At 43.3% G+C, this 27,931-nt stretch overlaps 1 long non-coding RNA gene across 1 annotated transcript; it reads right to left on the reverse strand.

The window, feature by feature from the left end:
• LOC139171245 (uncharacterized) lies at positions 1-27,848 on the reverse strand. Its single transcript, XR_011559723.1, has 3 exons — positions 27,733-27,848; positions 1,643-1,827; positions 1-131 (listed from the first exon to the last, which is right to left on the reverse strand). It is a non-coding gene; the product is annotated as an uncharacterized lncRNA (long non-coding RNA).
• Between the last annotated feature and the right edge of the window lie 83 nt (positions 27,849-27,931).

Here is a 27,931-nt window from a genome sequence, read left to right on the forward strand (position 1 = left end):
GTCCAATTTTAATGAGTTTGCATTTTAATCAGCCCTGTTTTAGCCACTTCTAGAATTGAGATGTGGTTTGATTGAAATGCAGTTTGTCTTTGGCTTCTTTCCATTTCTTGGAATTTTACAGGAAGGAATACCTTTTTTTTTTTTAAAAAAAAAGCACCATGGATAAAAATGCATTGGACTGCTGTAAGCAAAAGGAGGAAATTGGAAAGAGAGAGAGAGAGAAAAAAGAGAATTACAGAAATTGGTCTCACAGTTGCATATATTAGAGGGATTCAAATTTCAAAACAGAACACAGGGAAATGACTTGTTAAATGACTTAAAACTGTCAGATTCTTCATTCCACAATCTACCCATGCAGAACAATCAAATAATTAGATCCTTAGTGTATTTCTCACAATGTTGCAAATGCAGTGGGTTTACATGGATCCACCCTCTCAGAGTTTGACCATGACTTTTGTCTTTTTTAAAATGACTGCCTGTTTGCCACTAAAGATACCCGAGATTTGTGAGTGTGTATGTGCGTGTGAAAGTGTGAAATTAACTCCTAACTCCATTTCACAGCTCCTGGTAGTTCTCAAATTGGGGTGGCTTAAATCCAGAAGCAACTTGTCCATTTGGAGGAAAACTTTTTTGCCTCCCCCACCACCACCAGAGGTTAAAAACTGAGTAAATTTAAGGGTAAAAGTTCTTCTCGGTTTAACTTGCTCTATTTTTCTGAGAACGACCCCCGGCACCCCAATTTTAAAAACATTTTTTAGCCTCTGCTCCCTTTCCAAAGACATATTGCAACTTTAGCCTGACCTCTGTTTAGAAAAGGAGTGGAGTGGTGGGGGGGGGGAGAGAATTGGAATATCTTGTTGAGGAGCAGAGTGAAAGGGGGGAAATAAATAAATAAATAAAAGGATTTCTTTTCTTTTTTCTTTTTAAAAAAACACCTTGATTAAAGGCACAGAGAGCTTTTTCTTTTTTTTTAGAATGAAAATGAATGAATGAAGAGACAGCAGCAATTAGAAGCAGAAGAAAAGGACTGAAAATTAATTATTGTGAATTATCTTCTCCAAAAATACCATAAAGAAGGAGGATGCTGACAAGTTTCTATGTCAGCAGAAAAAAGTATTTTGCTGTATACAAGATATTTCCTTACCTCCCTCCTTCCGTATCTCTTCTTCCTTCCTTCCTTCCTTCCTTCCCTCCTTCCCTTCTTTTTCTTCCTTCCTATCCCTTCCTCCCTCTCGTTCATTCCTTCCTTCCTTTTATTTCTTCCTATCCCTGCCTCCCTCTCCTTCCTTCCTTCCTATCCTCCCTTCCTCTCATCCCTTCCTTCCCTCCCTCAATCTGTATAACAAGGCACACTTTTTACTTTCCCATTCATCCTTCCTTCTTCTAGTTTCTAGTCTTTGAACATATGTTCCCCACATGTTCCTTAACATGGACCCAGTCTTCATATGCATGAAAACGTATCCACAGACAATCCCAAGTCTTTAGTCTCCTTCATCACAGCAGGAAGAGACTTCCAACAGAGTGTAAAATATAGTAGGCAAATTATGTTCTTCGCCCCACATATATCTTTGGGAGAGAGCCAACGTGGCGCCGTGGGGCAAAAGCTGCACTAAGAACTGAGAAACCCAGGTTTTACTTTTACCTTAAAACAAGGAAGCTGACTGGATGACTTCCCTACCACGGTCAGGCGGGAGGGAAAGCGAGGAGAAGGCTTGGCTGCATAGCTGGAGGTAGAACAACCAGGAAGAGGGAGATTGTGATCCCGATGTATAGAGCGCTGGTGAGACCCCATTTGGAATATACTGTGTTCAGTTCTGGAGACCTCACCTACAAAAAGAGATGGATCAAAGACGGGCTACCAAAATGGTGAATGGTCTTAAGTATAAAACTTATCAGGAAAGATTGAATGAACTAAATCTGTATAGTCTGGGAGACAGAAGGGAAAGGGGGGACATGATCGAAACATTTAAACATGTTAATTAATCTGAGGTTAGTTGGGGGGAAGATCAGAAGCAACGTGAGAAAATATTATTTGACTGAGAGTAGTAGATGCTTGGAACAAACTTCCAGTAGACGTGGTTGGGAAATCCACAGTAACTGAATTTAAACCTGCCTGGGATAAACATAGATCCACCCTAAGACAAAATACAGGAAATAGTACAAGGGCAGACTAGATGGACCGGAAGGTCTTTTTCTGCCGTCAATCTTCTATGTTTCTATGATTTTTGGGCCCACCCTTCTCCCTCAAATTTAGCCCTCCAAAGAAGTCCCCCTAAAAATGCCTCTCTTCTGACTTGCATTGGCCAGCAATTATGGTCCGCCACTTTCACGGAAGACACCTTCCTCCAAATTTGGACTGATTGAAGTTGGTAAATCATAAATCATTGTGCAATCTCTCTTACTAGTATCATGTATATAAACACTGTTATATCTTTGTATGCTGCCAATACAAAGTGAGCTCAAGTAGATCAAGAGGATTTAGAGTTCAGCCACCAGATCAAAGGATTCAAGGTTTCAGGTAGGGTTGGGAGAAACCTCCCCTGAAATGAAAATGATAATAATGATGATGATGATGATGATGTGATAATGATAATATAACAACAACAAACACAACAATAAGAGGAAGAAAAGAAGGAAAAGAAGAAGAAGGAAAAAGAAGAAGGAAGAAGGAAGAAGGAAGAAGGAAGAAGAAAGAAGAAGAAGGAAGAAGAAGAAGAAGAAGAAGAAGAAGAAGAAGAAGAAGAAGAAGAAGAAGAAGAAGGCGGCCAATGGTTAAAACTAAAAGGAGCTGTCTCAAGAATAATGAGGTCTTCAGGTCTACTAGAAGATCTGGGATTCAGATCTGGGACAGAAGGGAAAGGGGGGACATGATCGAAACATTTAAATATGTGAAAGGGTTAAATAAGGTTCAGGAGGGAAGTGTTTTTAATAGGAAAGTGAACCCAAGAACAAGGGGGCACAATCTGAGGTGAGTTGGGGGAAATATCAGAAGCCACGTGAGAAAATATTATTTGACTGAAAGAGTAGTAGATATTTGGAACAAACTTCCAGCAGACGTGGTTGGTCAATCCACAGGAACTGAATTTAAACATGCCTGGGATAAATATAGATCCATCCTAAGATAAAATACAGGAAATAGTACAAGGGCAGACTAGATGGACCAGGAGGTCTTTTTCTGCCGTCAATCTTCTATGCTTCTATAATAATAATAATAATAATAATAATAATAATAATAATAATAATAATAATAATAATAATAATAATTTATTAGATTTGTATGCCGCCCCTCTCCGAAGACTCGGGGCGGCTCACAACAAGCGATAAAACAATATTGTACAGGCACAAATCTAATATTAAGAAAAAAACTATGTTCATCCATGGGATGGAGAGGGAGCACCCATTGCAAGAAGAGAGAAACTGACATGCATTTACCTCTCCGTTGCTTCCCGAATGAAAGAGGCTCACTTCTCAATGCTCTCCGGGGGGGGGGGGGCACTCCCTCCGGACCAATTTTCCATGCCAGTGGCGGCCAAGGAAGGGGCCCCCTGGGAAGTGTTTTTGCAACCCATGGCCTGCTCACCGGCCCTCCCTCCAACTCTCCCCGTCACCCACTCTGCTCCCGTCGGTCCAGCCTTGATGGACGACTATTGGTTTTGTTTGAATGCAGTGCAGAAAATCTGTCACTTCACGCCAGGGAGAAGTGACAGCAAATCCATCAGCCCTGAGACAGCCGCTGGTTGCTGATCACATTCAAGGCCACAAGAGGCCCCGTTCTTCTGATTTCCTCCCCCCCCTTCCTTTCCTCCCCATTAGCTGGCACCTCCAACTTTTCAGGCAAAGAGGCGGCTATTGACAGCTGAATCACACACCGGTTTGGTTGCACCCACAACCTGGACTTCCTTCCTGTTGAACTCAGAAAAATAATGATCTTGAGAATGCTTCAAATTTTCTGTTGTTGTTCTGGTTGTTGTTGTTGTTCTGGTTGTTGTTCTGGTTGTTGTTGTTGTTCTGGTTGTTGTTGTTCTTGTTCTGGTTGTTGTTGTTGTTATTCTGGTTGTTGTTGTTGTTGTTGTTGTTGTTGTTGTTCTTCTTCTTCTTCTTCTTCTTCTTATTATTATTATTATTATTATTATTATTATTATCCTTCCCCTTCTCCTTCCTCCTCTTTCTCCTTCTTCCGTTCTTCTTCTTCTTCTTCTTCTTCTTCTTCTTCTTCTTCTTCTTCTTCCTCCTCCTCCTCCTCCTCCTGCCCTTCTTACTCATCCTCCTCTTCTTCCTCTTACTCCTCCTCCTTCTTTTCCTTCCTTCCTTCCTTCTCCTTCTTCCTCTTCTTTTCATTCCTTTCTCCTTCTCTTTCTTCTTCTTTCTCCTTCCTCCCCCTCTCTTCTTTCCCCCTCCTCTCCTCCTCCTCCCTCCCCTCCTCCTCTCCTCCTCCTCCCTCCCCTCTTCCTTCCACCTCCTCCTTCTGAATCAGTACAATTTAATTCCAAAGGTTTTAAGCCCGAGCAGAGAAGACGGCTCTGCTACCTTAGATTTAATTGCCCCCCTCCCATCGGCGCTAATAATTTATTTTATTGAGGCTCTAATTCAATCTATTGATTCGGCTGAGATGGCAAACGGAGTAAGGTAATTAGAATCAATTCAGGAACTCGAGCCCAACCCTATCACTCAGAGGGGTCAAATCAAGCCGTTTCTCTCCTCCGCATCGATCCAAAAGAAAGCTTGGGCGGAATCACCCAAGCGATTTGAAGCCACCTCATTGGAAGATTCAATCTGGCTTTCCTGATCCATTTCCCCTGGAAATTTGATCTCACTGGACTGCAATGATGTCAGAATCAAAACTTTGCCTCTCCCTCCCTCATCTATCCACCCATGTCTCGTCAACACTCCGTGGCTTGCACTGGCTGCCAATTAGTTTCCGGACACAATTCAAAGTGTTGGTAATGACCTATAAAGCCCTACATGGCATCGGACCAGAATACCTCCAGGACCACCTGCTGCCGCACGAATCCCGGTGGCCAATTAGGTCCCACAGAGTTGGCCTTCTCCGGGTCCCATCGAATAAACAATGTCATCTGGTGAGACCTAGGGGAAGAGCCTTCTCTGTGGTGGCCCCGGCCCTCTGGAATCAACTCCCTCCAGAGATTCAAATTGTCTCCACCCTCCTCACCTTCCACAAGATGTTGAAGACTCATTTATGTCGCCAGGCATGGGTGGGACTAATCCCCCCATTTCTGACTTGTAGCATTTGAGTGTGGTGTGATTGGGTAGTAATAATGGGGTGTGATTTAGCAATACAGTAATGGGTTATTAATGGTTTTTAACTTGTTTTTCTTAATATTAGATTTGTGTTCTGCCGGTGTGTCTCAACCACCCATAATTACAGGGTAATTAGTCCAGGAAGACAAAGGGATTTTCTGGTATGCACAAGGCACAGGTTAAATGCAGTCCAATTGCTCACCCAATAACTGGGAAATTGAGTCCAATTCTAAAGTCCGGAGAGTCCACACACACAATCCTGAACAGCAAAAACCACGATCTTGACGAAACAATGAATCAGATAAACTGCCATGAGGCTAAAACACCAGGGTGCACTTTTATCTGTAGCACTAATTACAGCAGCCCCACCCAACCACAGGTGGCCTCATTTTCTCTTGTAATAATCCTTCAGTTGTTGTCTCCTATGCATCACTCTACGCATGCGTGGATGTGTCATTAATTCTTGTTCAGAATCCAGGGATGATACAGATGACTGATCTCCTCCTGGGCTGTCTGCCAAACTCCCCTCTTCCCTGTCACTCACACTTCCTTGGTCAGAGGAGACTTCGTCGGCAGATTCTACTGGGAGCAAAACAGGCCTGCAGCATGTGGATATCTCCCCAAATCCACCTCCACATTCCTTGGGGCAGGAGCTGGGCCAGAGCTAACCACAACAGATTTGTATTGTATTGTATTGTATTGTTATTGCTGTTGTGAGCCACCCCAAGTCCTCGGAGAGGGGTGGCATACAACTCTAATAAAATATTATTATTATTATTATTATTATTATTATTATTATTATTATTATTATCATCCATACTTTCCTCCCACTCCATCTATCTATTCATCAGCCACCTATCATCTATCTAATCTATCTGTACATTCCCTCCCTCCCTCTGTCTCCTCTATTCATCCTCTCCTACCTTCCTTCCATCCATCCATCCAATCTATTAATTCATTCCGTTCCTCCGTCCCTCCATCTTCCCGCTCTGTCCATCCCCTTCCTTCCTCCATCTATCTATCTGTTCATCCTCTCCTTCCTTCCATCTAATCTACCTATTCACTCCCTTCCTTCCTTCCATTCCCTATCTATTCATCCCCTCCTTCCATCCATCCTTTCTTCCTTTTCTCTCCCTCCCTCCTTTTTCTCCCTCCCTCCCTCTTTCCCTCCCTCCTTCTCTCTCTCCCTCTCTCCCTCCTTCTCTCTCTCCCTCCTTCTTGCTCTCTTTTCCTATCTAATCTACCTATCTAATCCATCGAAATCTACCTATCTTCCATCTAATCTACCTATTCACTCCCTTCCTTTCTTCCCTCCATCCGCTATCTATTCATCCTCTCCTGCCATCCATCCTTTCTTCCTTCTCCTTCCCTCCCTCCTTCTCTCCCTCCTGTCTTTCTCTCCCTCCCTCCTTCTCTCTCTCTCATCAACTTTAGAAGGTGGAATCATGGGCTCCTCTTTAGCAAACACTTTAGCTGAGAATGTTTCCGGCAGTTCAGGCTCTCCTGATGGTTAGGCAGAGTGGTTTAACAAGACACTGCAAGGTTTTCTATATATGTTCAGGAAAACATCCCTATTGACCGCAACTTCATGGGACGCTTGGCCTTCGGAAACAAGCACAGACACCAAGGCCCAGCCCAGCTCTCTGTTTCTTGGCCTACTGGAGCCTCCCGCTGCTCTCACCCCGTGGAAGGGGGAGATGCTGGGCTCTTTGAAGTCACAGGGTGCATAAGGGGGAGCAGCCGGCTGGGGGGGGGGGGGAGAACTCCGGGGAGTTAATTACTCATCCGTTGCGTGTTGCTCGCAGAAGCCAACCTGGCCCATTTCCTCTTGGCACGCAACCCCGTCAGAGCTCTCTCCACTCTTCCAAGCCATGGGCTGGAAAAATGGGTGGGGGGAGAGTTTTTTCCCCCCTGCCCCTCCATCCTTCTTCCCACACTGACTCACTTCCCCTGCTGGACTTGGCCTGGGGGCTCTGGGAGCGGGGAGATTTGGGCCAGAGGGCAGAGCAAGGAGGTTAGCCCACGGAGGGTCAGGCGATGGCCTCTGGCAGGACATCTGCCCTGCTTGAATCAGACCCAAACCAGCAGGCCATTCATGGGTGACTAACGCCCTGACTTGGGGGAGAGAAAGAGACGGAGGTAGACAGAAAGTGTGAAAGGGAAACAAGAAAGAGAGAGAAGACAAAGAAAGAGGAAAAGAGGAGAGGCAGAGGGAGAAAGAGGAAAAGAAAAGAAAGTGAGAGACAGAGAAGGAGAGAGGGGAGAGAGAGAGAGGAGAAAGAAAGAAAGAAGGGAGATGGAGAGAAAACAACAAGAGAGAGAAAATGAGAGAGAGGAAGAAAGTGATGGAGAGAGACATAGACAAAGAAAGAGGGTGAGAGACAGAGAGAGAAGAAAGGAAGGAAGCAAGAAAGAGTCAGAGAGAGAAAGAGTAAGAGAAAAAGAAAGAGAAAAGAGAGAGACAGAGAGGGAAAAAGAGAGAAAGAAGGAGAGACACAGAGAGAGGGAAAAAGAGAAAGCAGTGAAAAGAGAAATGACAGAGAGAAAGGGAAAGAGAAGGAGAGGAGGAAAGAGATGGAAAGAGACAGAAAGAAAGAGGGTGAGAGACAGAGAGAAAGAAAGGAAGGAAGGAAGGAAGGAAGGGAGAGAGGGAGGGTGTATGTAGAGAGAAAGTATAGAGAGAAAAAGAAAAAGGGAAAAAGAAAAAGAAAAAGAAAAAGAAAAAGAAAGGGAGAGACAGAAAAGGAGAAAGAAAACAGAGAAAATGAGAGAAAGGGGAAGAGACGGAGAAAGATGGAGAGATGGATAGAGAGAAAGAGAGAGAGACAGAGAAGGAGAGAGGGAGATGAAGAGACAAAAAAGGGAGAAAGAAATAGAGACAAAGAGAGACAGAGAGGGAGAAAGAGAGGGAGAAAGTGAAAGGGAGAAAGACGGAGAGAGAGAAAGAGAGGGAGAGAGAGAATAACTGGTTTTTAAGGACAGTTGGCAAGCCACAGCCTTCCCTTCTGCCAGTGTCACAAGGGCTCCCAGAGCGAAGGGCCGTGTGCCCAGTAGACAGAAGGCACATTTGCAAAGGTCTGACGCATGCCAACCTATGGCCACAGGGCTTGCAAAGAACCCCTCCAGCCCCCCAACCCCCAATCCCTGGGGGGGGGGAGAGACTGCATGCAATTTGCATGAAGCCAGACCTTCCCAGCTCTTGTGCCTTTCTGAACCCTTTCAGACTGGGAATTGGGGGGGGGATGTTCCACGCGGCGGCTCCCCTACGACCAAGGCACCATTGTCACAAGTTAGGTTGATTTAATTTTTTTAAAATTTTCTTGGGGAAAAAGAGAAGGAGGAGGAGGAGGAGGAAGAGGAGGAGGAGGAGAGGAGAAGAAGAAGAAGAAGAAGAAGAAGAAGAAGAAGAAGAAGAAGAAGAAGAAGAAGAAGAAGAAGAATTATTTATTAGATTTGTATGCTGCCCCTCTCCAAAGAAAGGAAGGAAGGAGGACTAGGAGGAGGAAGAAAGAAGGGGAAGACGAAAGGAAGGAGGGGGAGGAGGAGAAGAAGGGAAGGAAGGAAAAAGGAAGAAAGCAAAGAAAGAAGGAAAGAAAGAAAGAAAGAAAGAAAGAAAGAAATCCGCAGATGGAAGAGCCAAGCAAGGCTAGCTCTCATTTTCTGCCCTCCCTCTGGGGCTGCCTGGATACCTCGAAGTGGCTGTCAGGAGAGGGGGGGGGGCAGCGGAAGGCATCAAGCACTAATGAGAAGCGACCCCGACTCACTCCAGGAGGGTGGGCCTGGCAGCTCCATCTGGCTCCATTCCCCCCCTCCCCCTTACCCTCCGCAGCTGAAGGCAGCAACACAGCAAGCCACAGACAAAAATAGCCAGCCATCACCGGAAGGAACACAACTGGTGTGTATGTGTGTGTGTGTGTGTGTGTGTGTGTCCCTGGGGTGGCCTGCTGTGCAAAACAGCCGGGGCTGAAAAGGACAGCTGGGTCCCAGAAGATCTGGCAGAACGTTGCTTGTTTTCCTGGAACGGTGGGCCCTGGACAGAGGCCATAAATCTCCAAGAGCAGACAAACTGGATTATTTCCATTCTCACGGCCTGATTTATTTTCACGTGTCAGATTTCTCAGGCTGCCCCGACCCCGAAGTGATCCGGCCACGTAAAATGTCGGGTAGCTTGTTTGCTTCTGAATTATTGTGGGTTTTTTCAGAAGCTCAGCTGTGCCTCAACCTCACCCACCTGAAGATTAGGTGGACTTCAACTCCCAAGATTCCCCCGTTGGCGTAGTCATGTTTGAAGTCCACCATCTATAGCTGAAGTCCATCCTGAGTTAGGTGGATGTCAACTCCCAGAATTCCCCAGTCAGCGTAGTCATATTTGGGGTGGACTACAAGACCTCGAAGATCCCTCCCAACTCTGTTGTTATTATTATTAATATTGTTATAAACCTCCAGAGGGCAAAACAGCCTTCCCCAAAGCCAAAAACCATCTGGCTAGCGTGTGCATGAACCCTGAAGCTGACATACAGCAACGACTCACGTGCCCTCCAATATGTCTTGGCGTGCCGCCTGCAACACACGTACTATAGGTTCACCATCACGAGTCTAGACTCTTTAAAACCTCCAGTGACAGAGCGCTCAAGATTTCTGGTAGCAAGCTGTTCCACCAGTTAATGGTCCTCGCTTTTAAGAAGTTTCTCCTTAATTCAAGGTTGCTTCTTTCTTTGGTTAGTTTCCTTCCATTGCTTCTCGTTCTGCCCTCTGATGCTTTGGAGGATAATTTGACCCCCTTCCTCTTGGTGGCAGCCTCCGAAACACTGGAACGCTGCCATCAACGTTTAACCATCATAGGGTTAAATAAGGTTCAGGAGGGAAGTGTTTTTAATAGGAAAGTGAACCCAAGAACAAGGGGGCACAATCTGAGGTGAGTTGGGGGAAAGATCGGAAGCAACGTGAGAAAATATTATTTTACTGAAGGAGTAGTAGAGGCTGGCAACAAACTTCCAGCAGACGTTGTTGATAAAGCCACAGTCACTGAATTAATTAATAATAATAATAATATTTTTTAAATAATAATTTATTGGATTTGTATGCCGCCCCTCTCCGTAGACTCGGGGCGGCTAACAACAATGATAAAAACAGCATGTGACAATCCAATAATAAAACAACTAAAAACCCTTATTATGAAACCAAACATACACACAAACATACCATGCATAACTTGTAATGGCCTAGGGGGAAGGAATATCTCAACTCCCCCATGCCTGGCGGTATAAATGAGTCTTGAGTAGTTTACGAAAGATAGGGAGGGTGGGGGCAATTCTAATCTCTGGGGGGAGTTGGTTCCAGATGGCCGGGGCGGCCACAGAGAAGGCTCTTCCCCTGGAGCCCGCCAAACGACATTGTTTAGTCGACGGGACCCGGAGAAGGCCAAACATGCCTGGGATAAACATATAGAAACATAGAAGATTGACGGCAGAAAAAGACCTCATGGTCCATCTAGTCTGCCCTTATACTATTTCCTGTATTTTATCTTAGGATGGATCTGTTTATCCCAGGCATGTTTAAATTCAGTTACTGTGGATTTCCCAACCACGTCTGCTGGAAGTTTGTTCCAAGCCTCTACTACTCTTTCAGTCAAATAATATTTTCTCATGTTGCTTCTGATCTTTCCTCCAACTAAACTCAGATTGTGCCCCCTTGTTCTTGTGTTCACTTTCTTTCCCCAGAACCTTATTTAACCCTTGAACATATTTAAATGTTTCAATCATGTCCCCCCTTTCCCTTCTGTCCTCCAGACTATACAGATGGAATCCATGAAGTCTTTCCTGGTAAGTTTTATGCTTATAGACCTTCCACCATTTTTGTAGCCCGTCCTTGGACCAGTTCAATTTGAACAATATCTTTTTGTAGATGAGGTCTCCAGAACTGGACACAGTATTTCAAATGGGGTCTCACCAGCGCTCTATGCAGCGGGATCACAATATATCCATCCTAGGATAAAATACAGGAAATAGAATAAGGACAGACTAGATGGACCATGAGGTCTTTTCCTGCCATCGGTCTTCTATGTTTCTATCATGTCACCCCCAATTCTTCTTTAGACCGGCCCTCTTTTCTCTCTCTCTCTCCAAACTGCCTTGCTTCTCGGCAAATGCGAGGCCAGGGCGTCAAGCGAGCTGCAGGAGCTACGGAGCTTCTCTTCCGCTGGGTTTAACCCAAGGTCAAATCACAGCTTTATGAGTTCTGGAGAGATTTAATTTTCAAAGCGCTTCCCTGCCCTCCGTCTCTCCCCCCCCCCCGCCGCTTCAGGGACAGGTCTTGGCAGTAGTCCAGGGGCCTTGAATGCCAGGAGGGTTTTGCTCTGGGCTGGGCTGCCAATCAAAAGGGCTCGCTTCCTCTGATCCTGCAGGAGGGGAAGAAAAGCAAGGCGGCAGGGGTGGATGGAAGGCTGGGGCCACCAGCCGGTTTTCACAGTCTCCGGTGGGGTGGGGGGCAATGCACAGTCCACACTTCACAGGAGACCAGTGGAGGTGAGAGGCAGGGGTGCAATGAGCTCTTGTCTCCACCCCAGAGTACAAAAACTCCAACACAACATACAGTGGTACCTCTGCCTACAAATGCCTCTACTTACAAACTTTTCTAGATAAGAACCAGGAGTTCAAGATTTTTTGCCTCGTCTCAAGAACCATTTTCCACTTACAAACCCGAGCTGCCGAAACTGTAACCGGAAAAGGCAGAGAGAAGCCTCCGTGGGGCCTCTCTAGGAATCTCCTGGGAGGAAACAGGGTCAGAAAAGGCAGGGAGAAGCCTCCGTGGGGCCTATTTAGGAATCTCCTGGGAGGAAACAGGGCCTCCACCCTCCCTGTGGTTTCCCTAATAGCATGCATTATTTGCTTTTACATTGATTCCTATGGGAAAAATTGCTTCTTCTTACAAACGTTTCTACTTAAGAACCTAGTCATGGAACAAATTAAGTTCATAAGTAGAGGTACCACTGTACACTGATGGAAGGGCAAAATTCCCTTTTGCTTTCCTGCTCTCCAAAGTTAGGTAGATCAACTCCTGGCCTGTTCCATTTGCAGTGCAGAGAACTGAAACAATTTGCAAAAAAACTAACCCCAGAAACAAGTAGCGGGTTGCTCTCGGAACGATAGAGGATGGCGCACCAATAGCGAACGTTGAGCTGCGTGAGCAGCTTCAGTGGTCTTGCATGCATGCGTGCATGTCCCAGCATTTTCTGCAGAAGCAAAATCTCACGAGGGGGCCCACGCCGTGCTAGAGTTTGTCAATTATTTGCTTACGCGAGAGGACACGCACATGAGGTTTTGGCGACTTTTGACAATTTGTTTGATTCCGCACAGGTGGAAAAATTGCCGAAGTCCCACACGCCAACTCATCTTCTTGTGAGGTTTGCTTCCCGCGCATGCCTGGAAGCCAAATCTTGCTCCAACGCACATGTGCCAGTCACCCAGACCTCCCCCGCCTGTTTTGGACCCACCGTTCTCACAATCCATCTTATCTCTAGCTCATCTCAAGATATCATCTCAGGATCCATCTGTCTCCATTTGGGACGCACCCTTGATTTTTTCCCCTCCCCTATCCAGATGTTGTGATGCTCCCCTTAGCACAGCTCTGCCCCCTCTGCTCAGGATGCCTACCCATCGTTCAACTCTACTGCCCTTCTTTAGCAATAGCCTTTAGACTTATATACCGGTTCGTAGTGCTTTTACAGACCTCTCTAAGCGGCTTATAGAATCAGCCTCTTGCCCCCAACAATCTGGGTCCTCATTTGACCCATCCCGGAAGGATGGAAGGCTGAGTCGATCTTGGGCCAGTCGGTCAGGATCAAACTGGTAACAGTTGGCAGAGTCAGTCTGCATTCTAACCACTATGCCACCCGTGTTCCTTCCTTCCTTCCTTCCTTCCTTCCTTCCTTCCTTCCTTCCTTCCTTCCCTCTCTTTGCAATAGCCCTTAGACTTACATACCGCTTCATAGTGCTTTTACAGCCCTCTCTAAATAGTTTACAGAATCAGCCTCTTGCCCCCAACAATCTGAGTCCTCATTTTTACTCACCTCAGAAGGATGAAAGTCTCAGTCGATCTTGAGCTGGTGGTGAGGTTTGAACCGCTGAACTACAGCTAGCAGTTAGCTGAAGTCGCCTGCAGGGCTGCACTCTCTAACCACTGGGCCACCCTTTCCTCTCCTCTTGAAGTCCTGGCGTGGCCTACGGGACAGTATACTGAGAGGGGGGGAGGCAAGGGTGCCAGGAATGTGGAGGAAACCTTCCATCCCCACCCATGCCAGCAACACGCTAATGGATGCGGTGCTGGAACGGAACTGCCATCTCGGGAGGGTTTGAAAGCGCCAGGCTCTCCTTCTCGGGAGCAGGAGGAAAATTGCCTTTTGTTTCCCTCCCTCTCTCCCTCTCCCTCCCACAACCAATATTTGCAACTTGGCACAGCTTGTCCAGAAGCCCAGCTGCCTAGCCAGGTAGACAGCCTTATCAACCAGCAATTAACAGCTGACTAATTGGGGAGGTGAGTACCTAGCGTGACCCAGCCGTGTTCTCCTTCTTCTTCTCCTCATTATCCGCAGCCCAGCACCAGGAGGTGGAAGTTATGGGGGACTTTGGTTTCTCAACTTTTCATGCTTAATGGAAAGCAAGGGGACATTTTATAGATATAGTGGTACCTCTACTTAAGAACTTAATTTGTTCCGTGACCAGGTTCCTAAGTAGAAAAGTTTATAACTAGAAGCAATTTTCCCCATAGGAATCAATGTAAAAGCAAATAATGCATGCAAACCCATTAGGAAAGAAATAAAAGCTCGGAATTTGGGTGGGAGGAGAAGGTTTATTCCCTCTCCAAGCCCCCAGCGAAAGGAAAATGCTTCGTTTGCTCTGGACTGCCAAAGCCTCCTTAACTGCCACCAAAAGGCTCCTCTCGCAGCCCAGAAAAGCCCGGTATGGCCAGGATTAAAGGAGGAATGGCAGGAAACTGGCCGGGCCTTTGTGCCATTCTCAAATTTCCTGGGAAATTTTTCCTGGCTCGGTTTCTTAAGTAGAAAATGGTTCTTAAGAAGAGGCAAAAAAATCTTGAACACCCGATTCTTATCTGGAAAAGTTCTTAAGTAGAGGCGTTCTTAGGTAGAGGTACCACTGTACATAGAAGATTGATGGCAGAAAAAAGACCTCATGGTCCATCCAGTCTGCCTTTACACTATTTCCTGTATTTTATCTTAGGGTGGATATATGTTTATCCCAGACATGTTTAAATTCAGTTCCTGTGGATTAACCAACCACATCTGCTGGAAGTTTGTTCCAAGCATCTACTACTCTTTTAGTCAAATAATATTTTCTCACGTTGCTTCTGATCTTTCCCCCAACTAACCTCAGATTGTGCCCCCTTGTTCCTGGGTTCACTTTCCTAAGTGAACATTTATTATTATTTTATTTTATTTTATTTTATTTTATTTATTATTTATTAATTTATTTGATTTCTAGGCCACCCTCTTCCTGAGACTCAAGGCAAAAATCAATGCAGACATTAAACACAGTTCAACTTCTTTAGCAATAGCATTTAGACTTATACAATGTTCCCTCAATTTTCGCGGGGATGCGTTCCGAGACCGCCTGCGAAAGTCGAATTTCCGCGAAGTAGAGATGCAGAAGTAAATACACTATTTTTGGCTATGAACAGTATCACAAGCCTTCCCTTAACACTTTAAACCCCTAAATTACAATTTTCCATTCCCTTAGCAACCATTGCTTACTCACCATGTTTATTTATTAAAGTTTATTTAAAAAATATTTATTAAAGGCGGATGAAAGTTTGGCGATCACATATGATATCATCGGGTGGGAAAAACCGTGCTATAGGGGAAAAAACTGTGAAGTATTTTTTAATTAATATTTTTGAAAAACCGTGGTATAGACTTTTCGCGAAGTTCGAACCTGCGAAAATCGAGGGAACACTGTATACCGCTTCTGGAAGGATGAAGAAATCCCAAAAGAAGAAGAGATAATTTAAAAAATCATTGAGTGTGCTGAGATGGATATGATGACAAGGAGGTTGAAGGGACAGGAGGAAACTGAATATTATAAAATCTGGGACAAGGTGTAATGATTGTTTGAACAGAAGATTAAGGAACAACTAAACAGCTAAATATATTACATAGAAGTAAATAGCTATAGATTTGTAAATCGTAGGAAATATATATGTTTCTTTGTATGATATGATTTGCAAAGGTTTTTCTCTGGAAACTTCTGATAAGAGCGGAGCAGTAATAGCTCCTATATTTTGTTGTATGTTTATTGTTCTTTTATATGTATGTTGGTGTCTTGTTTTGTTTTAATAGTAATAATAGTAATAATAGTAATAGTACTGTAATAGTAATAACAATAACAATAACAACAATAATAATAATAATAACAACAACAACAACAACAATAATAATAATAATAATAATAATAATAATAATATAGCTCTAATCCAATTTTTAAAAAAAGGCTTATATACCACTTCATAGTGCTTTGACAGTCCTCTCTAAGTGGTTTACAAAATCGGCATATTGCCCCCCAACAATCTGCATCTTCTTTTTTACCCACCTCGGAAGGATGGAAGGTTGAGTCAACCTTGAGTTAAAATACAATCTTAAAAAACCCAATACTTTAAATTAATCACATCCATCCCATCATACACCATATCTACGGTCCTTAGCCGGGGCTAGATATTTGAAACTCAGGAGCTCCCAAGCCTGTTGGCAGAGGTGGGTTTTTAATCCCTTGCGGAAGGTGGGGAGGGTGGAGACAGTGCGAATCTCCAGAGGGAGTTCGTTCTATAGGGCCGGGGCCACCACATAGAAGGCTCTTCCCCTGGGCCCCGCCAGACGACATTGTCTGGCTGACAGGACTTGGAGAAGGCTGACTCTGTGGGATCTGACCAGTCGCTGGGATACATTTTCCTTACAGTCCTCTGCTGCCCTGCAACCAGTGATGGGCTCCTACGGGTACGGTCAGGAACGCAGAACTGGCAGTAAAATTTTGGTCAGGTATGCAGAACCAGTGGCTCTGGGTATGTTTTTCCTATCGCAGTAAATGAGGTTGAATGTGTATAATTTTAGAAGAGCTGTGCATGCATGTGTGTATATACAGTTTATATAGTAGATAATGTATATGCCTGTGTGTAATTTGTATGTACATAGAATTATACATAGTATAATGTATACATAGTATATACATAGAATTAAATAGTATATTTTGGGTGTTCAGTAATAGTAAATAGGGAGGGAAATTGTATCTCTTGGAGGTGAGGAAAGGCCAGGCACCCTAAGCCTAACCCTTGATGTGAGTGACGTCAAGTTGGCCACCTTTAAGCCAGTCACATGACCTTTAAGTCACCCTCTGGTCACATGGCTGGCAAGCCACACCCACAAAATAAGCCACGCCCACAGTGTGGTAGTAAAAAAAATAGTGTAGCCCTTCACTGCCTGCAACATACTGGCAGGTTTTGGTTGTGCAAAGTATGTTTACAACACACAGGTTAGGGGAGGCGGGAAAGAAAATGGAATTTATCCTTGGCAAGGTAGCTTTATCCTCTATCCCTTTCCTCCCCCATTTCTTTCCCCCAAGCATCCAGCTTTTCTGATTCTTGGTTCCCTTCCCCTCCACTTTGCAATATTTTATTTATGGCTTCCTGGTCCTTAACAAGCCGGTTCCTTCCCCGATGATGGCTAATTAGATCGCTACGCGAGTTCGGATGTGCAAAAAAGGCGGCGCGCCAACTCCGCTACCCTCAACCTCTGCGGAGGGCCTTTCCGGAAATCGATCGATGGCTGCTTGCACAAAGTCCAAATTTAATCCCTCTGGCGGGAGCCACGCTTCAGCAGATCAGCCCTGTTCATGCTACAGGAAAAGGAGCAATATATATATATATTTTCTCGCTCTTCCCCCTTGACAAGTTCAGACCTCGTTCGGTTTCAGCTTGCACCTTGTTTGACTTCAAAGTCACGTTTCTGGGTTTTTGTTCTGTTTTTGATGTTGGTTTTGCAAAGACATTAAGGTGCCTTTTAAAAGATCTGATCGGCTCCTTTTAGGGGGACCTCCCCCCCAAAGGCTCGCATCTCAACAACAAAGCAACAGAGGCACCAATCCCCCTGGGAAACTGGGACAGAAGCAGGTCTTAGAAACATAGAAACATAGAAGATTGACAGCAGAAAAAGACCTCATGGTCCACCTAGTCTGCCATTATACTATTTCCTGTATTTTACCTTAGGATGGATATATGTATATCCCAAGCATGTTTAAATTCAGTTACTGTGGCTTTCCCAACCACGTCTGCTGGAAGTTTGTTCCAAGCATCTACTACTATTTCAGGAAAATAATATTTTCTCATGTTGCTTCTTATCTTTCCCCCAACTATCCTCAGATTGTGACCCCTTGTTCTTGTGTTCACTTTCCTATTAGAAACACTTCCCTCTTGGACCTTATTTAACCCTTTAACATATTTAAATGTTTCGATCATGTCCCCCCTTTCACTTCTGTCCTCCAGACTCTACAGATTGAGTTCATGAAGTCTTTTCCTGATCAGTTTTACGCTTAAGAACTTCCACCGTTTTTGTTGCCCGTCTTTGGACCCGTTCAATTTTATCAATCTCTTTTTGTAGGTGAGGCCTCCAGAACTGGACACAGCGGGATCACAGTCTCCCTCTTTCTGCTTGTTCCACCTCTAGCTATGCAGCCAAGCATTCTACTTGTCTGAAAGAGTATAGGGTTTTTTTTTGCTGTACTGTATAAGGTTTCCAGGGGTTCGTCTGGAAGACCTCCAAGGTCCCTTCAAACTCTTCTGTTATTCTGTTAATTTGTTATCTTGGACGAGGGAAAATCCGAGAAGGCTGAAGGTTTTCCGGTGAATGCACGGTGGGTTCCAATGTCCTGATTTTATTTTATTTTATTTATTTATCAATCAAGTATAGGATAGTAGTTTATATACAGCTCAAAAAAATTAAGGGAACACTCAAAGAACACACCCTAGATCTGAATGAATGAAGTATTCTCATTGAATACTTCATTCTCTACAAAGTTGAATGTGCACAACTGCATGTGAAATGGATTGTGAATCAGTGTTGCTTCCTAAGTGGACAGTTTGATGTTATAGAAGTTTGATTTACTTGGAGTTATATTGTATTGTTTAAGTGTCCCCTTTATTTTTTTGAGCAGTGTATAAACATAACATAGAAAATAATGATAAAAGAAGACATTAGGACAGTGGGACAGGGACGGTAGGCACAATGGTGCGCTTATGCACAGCCAGGGGCAGGACGGGCAGTAGGCAGGACGGGGTGGAATGCAGTTCCACCAGCAGAAATGAAGCTGTGTGCCCAGCTCCAGCTGACGACCCCCCCCCCTCCCATCCTCCTCTTCTTCCTTGGAAAGCGGCAGGGAGACCAGCACCGGCAGGAGTTGCAGGGGGCCCTTTTCCTCCCCCTCTTTTCTCAACAGCTGATTGGCATCTGTTCGCCTAGCTACCCAGTCTGAGGCAGGGGGTGACCCCAGAGAGCGACACTGGTGAGGTTGTAAGTCGAGGACTTAACAGTTCACTTGCACAATGATGATCGTTCAAGCCACACCCACCTGGTCACATGGCTGGCAAGCCACTCCTACCCAATCACATGACCATCAAGCCACACCCACAAAATAAGCCACAGGCACAGTGTGGCAGTAAAAGTTTTGGCTGTGAATACCCCTTACAGACCTCTTACAAAAGGGGAGAGGACAACTGTAGATAATCTAAGGTTGAAGATTTTGGGGTTTGGGGATGAAACCACAGTCAGGTAGTGAATTCCAGATGTTGATCACAAGCTTAAATGCAGAGGGTGCTTAAATGCAGGAAGGCAGAATAAATTCAGCATCCTTGGTCCTTCGGAAAAGCCAGACGAGAAAGCAGAACAAGGCGCCTCTCTGGCCAGTTTCAAATCTTCCCCTGTCTGCAAAGCAAGTGCGAAGGGGGTGGGTGGAGGAGAAGGGGAAATTTTGTGGCACTGAATAAATATATCAGGAGGAGACAGGCTGGTGTCTAAGCAGGGCGAAGAGAAAAAGAAACGGCTTAATTGCAAGATCGTAGGTTACAAATGATTTTTATGGGGAGATTTTAAGCGCCAAAGTGGCTTCTTCCTTTCTCTTTGGCCCTTTCCTGCTGTTTCCATGGAAATAAATGAGTGCGTTTTCTTTCTTTTTTTTCTTTCTTTTCTTTCTTTCTTTTTAAAAAAAATTCTTTGCCTCTTGTGATTTGCGGTCAGGTTTTTTTTCCTCCCCTTCTGGCAAGTAAAATAAGTTGAGGATGGAAAAAGAGCAAAAGAAAAACAAAGAGAATCGGGAGAAGTTTCCCTGAGGGTTCAAGGCAAACAGGGTGGGTTTGGTTTCAATGGGCAGGGTTGCACACTTGTAGAGATATTTACAAAATAAATAACATTTCCTTAGCCAATTGCTTTTTGTTTTTTAAAGGCAATGGGGGGGGATTAGGAAGAAAAAAAAAGATATAGACAGTTCTAGGCTGTATAAACAGAGGGATAGAGTCAAGATCACATGAAGGGCTAATACCACTTTATAAGGCCTTTGTAAGGCCACACTTGGAATACAGTATTGCATTTGGTTTTGGTCGCCATGATGCAAAAAGGATGTTGAGACCCTAGAAAGAGTGCAGAGAAGAGCGACAAAGATGATCAGGAGACTGGAAGCTAAAACATATGAAGAATAGTTGCAGGAACTGGGCATGGCTAGTTTAATGAAGAGAAGGACCAGGGAGACATGATAGCAGTCTTCCAATATCTCAGGGATTGCCACAAAGAAGAAGGAGTCAACCTATTCTCCAAAGCACCTGAGGGGAGAACAAGAAGCAACGGGTGGAAATTAATGAAGAAGAGAAGCAACTTAGAACTAAGGGGAAATTTCCTGACAGTTAGAACAATTAATCCATGGAACTGCCTGCCTCCAGAACTTGTGAATGCCCCAATGCTGGAAGTTTTAAAGAACATATTGGATAATCGTCTGTCTGAAGTATTATTATTATTATTTTTATTTATTAGATTTGTATGCTGCCCCTCTCCGAGGACTTGGAGTGGCTTACAACAAGAAAACAATACAAATCCAATATTAAAAAAAAAAACAGTTTAAAACCCTTAACATAAAAAAAATCATCCATCTCATACAGACCATACATAAAGTGGAGACGGCCCAGGGGAATCAATTTCCCCATGCCTGATGGCAGAGGTGGGTTTTGAGGAGTTTACGAAAGGCAAGGAGTGTGTGGGCAGTCCTAATCTCCAGGGGGAGTTGATTCCAGAGATTCGGGGCCGCCACAGAGAAGGCTCTTCCCCTGGGTCCCGCCAGACGACATTTTTTTGTCGACGGGACCCTGAGAAGGCCAACTCTGTGGGACCTGACCGGTCGCTGGGATTCGTGCGGCAGAAGGCGGTCCTGGAGATATTCAGAAGTAGTGTAGGTTTACCTGCTTAAGCAGGGGGTTGGACTAGAAGACCTCCAAGGTCCCTTCCAACTCTGTTGTTGTTGTTGTTATTATTATTATTATTAGGAGGAGGAGGAGGAAGAGAAGAAATAGAAGGAGGAGAAGGAGGAGGAAGAGAAGGAGGGAGAGGAGGAGGTGGAGGAGGAGAAGGAGGAGGAGGAGGAGGAGGAGGAGGGAGAGGAGGAGGAGGAGGCGAAGAAGAAGAAGAAGAGGAAGAGAACTAAATTTAAGCAAAACGGTGCTGGTTGCAAAACCTCTTTTCTCAAAGTGAGGACTGGACTTTTCTCAGTCCAGAATGTTTATGGAGGCGGAGAAAATCTGGCTCTCACCCTCGCTGGAGGAATCAAACTTGGCAAGAAAAACCGGGGCTGGCTAGATTATGCACGGCAGGGCTATTTCCGGGGGGGGGGGGGGTGCGTCACAAATGGACTACAGTTTGTTGGCACAGCCTGCCTTGGCAAGGAGAAGGGGGGGGGAATGCAATGGCCAGACTCACCCTGGCGCTCGCAGACTTGCCACGGCGAAGGCCGGTTCCTGCTGACAGCTAAGATGGAATAGAATAGGCTGGAGTGAGAAAGGATTTGCAGACAAGCCAGAATTCCCGCCCGGAATTCCCCCCCCCCCCACTCTTTTTCGCTCAGTTTGGCTGTTTCCTTGCTTGCTGCTTGCCAGCTGTGCCTGGAAACAGTCAAGCAAACACAGCTGGATTCGCCGCCTCAGATCTGGAGGGGGGGAAATTGAAAAAAAAAGCCGATTCAAAATTAATGGGATCAAGCTGTGGTTTTTGAAGATGGATGGGGGTGTCGGGGGATTAAACGGAGCAGAGAAGAACCCCACCCCTATTATGCAGATACAGTGGTACCTCTACTTACGAACTTAATTTGTTCCATGACCAAGTTCTTAAGTAGAAAAGTTTGTAAGAAGCAATTTTTCCCATAAGAATCAATGTAAAAGCAAATAATGCCTGCGATTGGGGAAACCACAGGGACGGTGGAGGCCCTGTTTCCTCCCAGGAGATTCCCAGAGAGGCTCCACGGTTACAGTTTCAGAGGCTTGGAAGTAGAAAATGGTTCTTGAGAAGAGGCAAAAAAAATCTTGAGCACCTGGTTCTTATCTAGAAAAGTTCATAAGTCGAGGTGTTCTTAGGTAGAGGTAACACTGTACACAGGACTGTGGATTGGAAGCGGGAAGCTTGATCAAGCTCCTAATCCTCACGGATCCACCCTAAGAATGGAAATCGGATTGATGTGTTGTGGTTGGCTCGCATCCAGCTCCTTTGATCACAGAATTTGAGGAGGATGAACCGGGTCCGTCTGGGTATCACAGGCCACTGTGTTTACCAGAGGAATCGGAAAGCGGGAGTGAGGGACAGTTAGTGCCTGAGGAACCTCCAGAGACTGCAAAAATCACAACTGTGGTAATGTCGGAGTCAGATGAGGAGGGAGATATTGTGGACTCCATATTAGACGCAAGGGTAAGAAGAATGCGAGGGAGACAAGAATATCTCCTGCAACGTAGATTTAGGCATTGAATACTTTCCCAAGATTCTACAATTCTAACTCCGCTATCCCATACATCTCAAACCCAATGAATTGTCTAGAGCTATCATCAGTTTGGTGCCTGTTCCTGATTTAAAAAACTTTTATTCTGCCAAAATGTATATATGAAGAATCGTTATGGAAGTTTAGGAAAAATAAATCCTGCCTTCTTATATTGCCAGACTTTATAAGAATGGATGGTTCAGGGGAAACTAGTCACCTAGATAAAAAGAGCATCGCTTTGCACAGAATATACAATAAACTTCCCAGATGCAACCACCAGATTATCTCAGGGACCGCCTTCTGCTGCACGAATCCCAGCGACCAGTTAGGCCCCACAGAATGGGCCTTCTCCGGGTCCCGTCAACTAAACAATGTTGTTTGGCGGGACCCAGGGGAAGAGCCTTCTCTGTGGCGGCCCAGGCCCATTGGAACCAACTCCCCCCAGAGACTAGAATTGCCCCCATCCTCCTCGCCTTTCGTAAACTTCTTAAAACCCACCTCTGCCGTTAGGCATGGGGGAACTGAGATATTCTTTCCCCTAGGCCTTTACAATTTACACATGGTATGTCTGTATGCATGTTTGGTTTTTATAATAGGTTTTTTTTAGTTATTTTAGTATTGGATTGGATTGTTACATGTTGTTTTTATCATTGTTGTTAGCCGCCCCGAGTCTACGAAGAGGGGCGGCATACAAATCCAATAAATAAATAAAATAAATTGTGCATGGCATTAAAAACTGTTGCCTCAGACTCCGAATGCTACCTGTGGGAAACTGATAATGCCTGGAAAGTTGCTTTGAATGAGCCTGGAAGGGAGGCTGGGCTTTGCCACCTACACAGGTGTACTTCCAAAAGGAGAAAAAAAGCACTGAGAAAATTCCTAACAAGTAGCATTGCCTAGAAAAGCTAGTTTTGTGTGGCTGGACTGCCCCCTGCTGTCCAAAATGAAACAAGACACAATTTATGTAGCGAATTTGGTAACTGGAGCTGGCAAATTTAGCAGTAGCAATAGCATTTAGACTTATATGCTGCCCCTTTTAAGCGTTTTACAGAGAGGAAGCCTATTGCCCCAACAATCTGGGTCCTCATTTTACCGACCTTGGAAGGATGGAAGGCTGAGTCAACCTTGAGCCTGCTGAGATTCGATCTGCCAACTTTGGGTAGCCGGTGATCAGCAGAAGTAGCTTGCAGTACTGCACTCTAACCACAGAGGCTCTATTAAAGTTCCTGCCTAATCAGGGGGTTGGACTAGAAGACCTCCAAGGTCCCTTCCAACTCTGTTGTTGTTGTTATCATTATTATATCTCTTAATAACTATTGCAAAGCACCCATTTATTAAACAGTTTTAGATACCAGGCTGAAGAATTACACACCCACCTCCTCTCTTTAGAAGACAAAATATGTTATTTCTATTTATTTCCTAATGTGATAATATTTCAGGCCACACCTGGAATACTGCATCCAAGTTTTGGTCACCTTACAAAAAAGATGCTGAGACTTTGGAAAAAAGTGCAAAGAGCAGCAACTAAGATGATCAAAGGCCTGGAGACTAAAACATATGAAAAATGTTTGGAGTAATCAGGTAGGGCCAGTCTAAAGAAAAAAAAGGAGTGACATGATACCAGGATTCCAGGATTTGAGGGCTGTCACAAAAACCAGGAGGACAAATTATTCTCTAAAAAGCACCAGAAGGCAGGACAAGAAGCAATGGATGAGAACTAATCAAGGAGAGAAGCAACCTAGAATTAAGGAAAAATTTCCCAACAGGAAGGACAATTAACCAGTGGAACAGCTTGCCACCAAAAGTTGTGGGTGTTCCATCATTGGAGGTTTTTAAGAAGAGACTGGGCAGACCCTTATCCAAAGTGGTACAGGGGTTTGGACTAGAAGACCTCCAAGGTCCCTTCCAACTCTTTGCAGTCTAATGCCCCTGGCAGAGCAGCCTGATGGGATTCCAAGTTTCCAAAATAACAATTAGCGTGCAAAAATTTTGTTTTAGGGAAATCAGTTGTCAGTTGGTTTGTATAATAAGTAGATAGATGTTGAAATAACCCTTTTCTGGATTTGTGGAAATGCAGTTTATATTTATCCTCTAACCCACCACCAAGCTGCTGTTCTTGGAATATACACTGCTCAAAAAAATAAAGGGAACACACAAAGAACCTATCCTAGATCTGAATTAATGAAATATTCTCACTGAATACTTTGTTCTGTACAAAGTTGGATGTGCACAACAGCATGTGAAATGGATTGTCAATCAGTGTTGCTTCCTAAGTGGACAGTTTGATTTCACAGAAGTTTGATTTACTTGGAGTTATATTGTGTTGTTTTAAGTGTTCCTTTTATTTATTTATTTTTGAGCAGTGTATAAAGCCACCAAAGACACAGCTTTCAACTTACCTGAAGTTGAAGGGAACTCAGATTGGCCTGGGTAAAGATTTTTGCCTTTCAACTCGCTAGGTGTGTTCTGCTAAGGCTGCACTTGCTTCCTCCTTGAGTGCAGGGTAGAAAATTGGAGAATTCCTCCCCCCATATTTATCCGGGAGCAAGAGAGGCTGATTCTTTAAAGCCCCAGGTGACACATGAATGGCTTTAGGAGAGTTTGAGGCTCCTTTACAGGAGCAAACTTTGAATGATTGCAAAAAAAAATACAAGTCAATCAAACTTCTGTGAAATCAAACTGTCCACTTAGGAAGCAACACGGATTGACAATCAATTTCAAATGCTGTTGTGCAAATGGAATAGTTGTGCAAATGAAATATTCAATGAGAATATTGCATTCATTCAGATCTAGGATGTGTTATTTGAGCGTTCCCTTTATTTTTTTTGAGCAGTATATAGTGTTCCCTCGATTTTCGTGTTCGAACTTCGCGAAGTCTATACCATGGTTTTTCAAAAATATTAAATTAAAAATACTTCACGGTTTCCCCCCCTATACCACGGTTTTTCCCACCTGATGACATCATATGTCATCGCCAAACTTTCGTCCGTCCTTAATAAATATTTTTTTAAATAAACTTTAATAAACAAATGTGGTAATAATCTAAATGGTTGCTAAGGGAATGGGAAATTGTAATTTAGGGGTTTAAAGTGTTAAGGGAAGGCTTGTGATACTGTTCATAGCCAAAAATAGTGTATTTACTTCCGCATCTCTACTTTGCGGAAATTCAACTTTCGCAGGCGGTCTTGGAACACATCCCCTGCAAAAATTGAGGGAACACTGCACTGTATATCACCCAGCAAACACATACACATTTTTTTTTAATGGAGCAGGTGCGCCCTCTGATGTTCTAATGTTAAAAAAGCAGCTCAACGAGTGTTTTTCCCCCCAAACTCTGCCACTTTAAGATATGCGGACTTCAATTCCCAGAATTCCTGTTGTGAAGAGCCGAGACTGTCTCTAGCTGATGTTGTGAAGGTTTCAACTGAAAATGACTGTATATAGGGATTTTTATGATTTTATAAATGTAATTCCTTTTAACAATAGTTAAATTTCTTCATACATATTGTTTTCATTATCTTGTACGCCGCCCTGAGTCGCTTTGAGAAGGGCGGCATGGAAGTCTAATTAATTAATAAATAATAAATAAATACAAGAAAATAACCACCAAGGATGCAACAATAATCCTTTTCCTCCTCCTTTTTAACACCACTCCCTCCTAGTACTGATGATGTTACCCAGTTGGGTAATGAAACATTTACAAGAAAATAACCACCAAGCATCTAACAATGATTATCCTCCTCTTCAACACCACTCCTTTCTAGCACTGATAATGTTACCTAGTGGGGTAATGAGATATCTGCAAGACAGCCCTTAACTCAGTGTTTCCCAACCTTTTTTTTGGCCTTGTCTCACCTAAGCATCTTTAAAATTCCGATGCCCCCCACCCCATGATGTATAATTCTTATTATTCAAAAAATGAACTCCTATTCAGATGGAGGAAGCCCATTAATTTGGTCTAAACAAGCTTGCAAACAACATGGCATCCATGAAAAATAAAAAGAGGAAAGGACAGGCGAAGTAATTAATTGTTTAATAAAGATAATAATAAAAAAACAAGAAGAAGAAGAAGAAGAAGAAGAAGAAGAAGAAGAAGAAGAAGAAGAAGAAGAAGAAGAAGAAGTAGTAGTAGTAGTGGTTTCAAAACATGTAATAGAGAACTGAAATGCATAAATATAAAATGATTGTAATGGATGGTGGGAATGAAACCAAATTTTAAATGGTCCTCTGAATACTGACATACTTTTTTGCATGCATACTCATTTTATGCGTAGTTTGTGACTGAAAGAAATAAATGTAAGAAAACCCTATGAAGTGAAATGCATATTGTGATATTGGGGTTGGGGTTTAAAATGTTATGTCAGTTACACACACACACACACACACACACACACACACACACTTACATAAATAAAATGGCAAAAATAAATTAATCATGCAAATTATGAAAAGAAATATTCAATTTAAAAAATAACACTGTTTACTTAGAAAATAAAATTTACAAACTTTAATATTAAAATAAAATACTTGTAAAAGTTAATTTAATATATCAAATTAACTGTGGACTATAAAATTATTAGCATGCTTTCTTTGAATGAATAAAACAAATTATTGAATTGAGTGTATCAAATATATATAAGAAACTTAATATAATTCACTATATTGTGATATTGGGCTTGGGGTTTAAAATGTCAGTTTCACACACACACTTAACATAAACAAAATAGCAAAAAGAAATTGATCATGCAAATTAAAAGGAATATTAAATTTATAAATAATACTGTTTACTTAGACAATAAATGTTACAAACTAATATTAAAATAAAATACCTGTGAAAATTAATTTAATGTATCAAATTAATTGTGGACCATAAAATTATTAGCATTTCTTTGAATGGATGAAACAAGCAAATTAGTGAATTCAGTGTATTAAATATATATAAGAAAGTTAATATAATTAATTTAAAATTATTTATAAAATACGTACACCCACTATCTGGGCCATTCTCTGCTCCAAGCACTGGTGATCTGTGAGAATTCACCTCACAGAAGTCGAATTAATAATAAATGTCAATTTTCTTGCTAAAATATTGACTTAGCTATGAAAGTAATAATTGGGCCTTGGATTTTTTTCACAGATGTCTTGCTACATTCATATGCAGAGCATACAGACATTTTTATACAGTTTATGCTGTTAAAGGTCCAAATAAATAGAAATAAATATTGACAAGAGAATGAAATAAAACAACTTACGGGAAAGCAAGTAAAGACAGTAGGCCCAGAAAGGAAATTTGTGAGGTCTCAGAAAGTAAAGAGTGAAATATATTTTAAAAAACCCAGTAATCTGTGAGGAAAAAACAAAAGAATTTAAAGTCCTGAACATAAGAATATTCAGAAGGGAAGATTGAGAATCTTACTTGAAACGGAAGATGCTGAGGTAAAAGTCGCTGACAAGAAAGCAGGCCTCAAATGAGCAGTTGGTGGTTTGCCGCAGTACAGAGAAGCAGAGGTAGGTGGCAGTATTAAAAGTAGTACAGTACAGTACTGTACTATATTAACTAAACTCAGTTGAATATAATTATTCAACTATAGTTAGTATTTTGTAGTTTTTTCATT

The sequence above is a fragment of the Erythrolamprus reginae genome, chromosome 8 (assembly GCF_031021105.1).
Source record: "Erythrolamprus reginae isolate rEryReg1 chromosome 8, rEryReg1.hap1, whole genome shotgun sequence".
In the NCBI taxonomy this organism is placed as follows: Eukaryota; Metazoa; Chordata; class Lepidosauria; order Squamata; family Dipsadidae; genus Erythrolamprus; species Erythrolamprus reginae.